Here is a 2364-nt window from a genome sequence, read left to right on the forward strand (position 1 = left end):
AATAAAATACTGCCAAACCGATTGCAACAGCACATCAAAAAGCTTATCCATCACTATCAAGTAGGCTTCATTCCAGTGATGCAAGGCTGGTTCAACATACACAAGTCTATAAACATAATCCACCAGATAAACAGAACCAAAGACCAAAACCACATGATTATCTCAATAGATGCAGAGAAGGCCTTTGACAAAATTCAACAGCGCTTTATGCTAAAAACTCTTCATAAACTAGGTATCGAAGGAACATATCTCAAAACAATAAAAACTATTTATGACAAACCTACAGCCAATATCGTACTGAATGGGCAAAAACTGGAAGCATTCCCTTTGAAACCCAGCACGAGACAAGGATGCCCTCTGTTACCACTCCTATTCAATATAGTATTGGAAGTTCTAGCCAGAGCAATTAGGCAAGAAAAAAAAAAAAAAAGGGTATTCAATTAGGAAAAGAGGAAGTCAAATTGTCTTTATTTGCAGATGACATGATTGTACATTTAGAAGACCCTATCATCTCAGCCCCAAATCTCCTTAGACTGATAAGCAACTTCAGCAAAGTCTCAGGATAAAAAATCAATGTGCAGAAATCACAAGCATTCCTATACACCAACAACAGACTAACAGAACCAAATCATGAGCAAACTCCCATTCACAATTGTTATAAAGAGAATAAAATACCTAGGAATACAACTAACAATGGATATAAAGGACCTCTTCAAGGAAAACTACAAACCACTGCTTAAGGAAATAAGAGAGGACACAAACAGATGGAAAAACATTCCATGCTTCTGGTTAGGAAGACTCAATATCGTGAAAATGGCCATACTGCCCAAAGTAATTTATAGATTCAATGCTATCCCCAGCAAGCTACCAATAACCTTCTTCACAGATCTGGAAAAAAATCACCTTAAGCTTCATATGGAACCAAAAGAGAGCCCACATAGCCAAGTCAATTCTAAGCAAAAAGAACAAAGCCAGAGGCATCATGCTACCTGATTTCAAACTATACTGCAAGGCTACAGTAATCAAAACAGCATGGTACTGGTACCAAAACAGAGATATAGACCAATGGAACAGAACAGAGGCCCTGGAGGCAACGTCCCACATCTACAACCATCTGATCTTTGACAAGCCTGACAAAAACAAGCAATGGGGAAAGGATTCCCTGTTTAATAAATGGTGTTGGGAAAACTGGCTAGCAGTGTTCAAAAAGCAGAAACTGGACCACTTCCTGGCAGCTTACACTAAAATTAACTCCAAATGGATTAAAGATTTAAACATAAGACCTATGACCATAAAAACCCTAGAAGAAACCCTAGGCAAAACCATTCAGGACATAGGCATAGGCAAGGACTTCATGACTAAAACACCAAAAGCATTGGCAACAAAAGTCAAAATAGACAAATGGGACCTAATTAAACTCCAGAGCTTCTGTATAGCAAAAGAAACAATCATTAGAGTGAACTGGCAACCAAAAGAATGGGAAAAAATTTTGCCATCTACCCATCTGACAAAGGGCTAATATCCAGAATCTACGAAGAACTAAAACAGATTTACAAGAAAAAAATAAACACGCCCACCCAAAAGTGGGTGAAGGATATGAACAGACACTTTTCAAAAGAAGACATATATGAGGCCAACAAACAAATGAAAAAATGGTCATCATCACTGATTATTAAAGAAATACAAATCAAAACCACATTGAGATACCACCTCATGCCAGTTAGAATGGCAATGATTAAAAAATCTGGAGACAGCAGATGCTGGAGAGGATGTGGAGAAATAGGAACACTTTTACACTGTTGGTGGGAGTGTAAATTAGTTCAACCATTGTGGAAGACAGCGTGGCACTTCCTCAAGGACCTAGAAATAGAAATTCCATTTGACCAAGCAATCCCATTACTGGGTATATACCCAAAGGATTATAAATCATCCTATTAGAAAGGCACATGCACAAGTATGTTCATAGCGGTACTGTTTACAATAGCAAAGGCCTGGAACCAACCCAAATGCCCATTAGCGATAGACTGGACAAGGAAAATGTGGCACATATACACCATGGAATACTATGCAGCCATAAAAAATGATGAGTTTGTGTCCTTTATAGGGACATGGATGAATCTGGAAACCATCATTCTCAGCAAACTGACGCAAGTACAGAAAATCAAACACCGCATGTTCTCACTCATAGGCAGGTGTTGAACAGTGAGAACACATGGACACAGGGAGGGAAGCACACACTGGGGTCTGTTGCAGGGGGGCAAGGGAGGGACAGCGGGGGTGGTGTAGAGGTCAGGGAGGGATAACATGGGGAGAAATGCCAGATGTAGGTGACGGGGGGATGGAGACAGCAAACAGCATTGCTAT

This window comes from Cebus imitator, unplaced genomic scaffold (assembly GCF_001604975.1).
Source record: "Cebus imitator isolate Cc_AM_T3 unplaced genomic scaffold, Cebus_imitator-1.0 Scaffold134, whole genome shotgun sequence".
Classification (NCBI taxonomy): Eukaryota; Metazoa; Chordata; class Mammalia; order Primates; family Cebidae; genus Cebus; species Cebus imitator.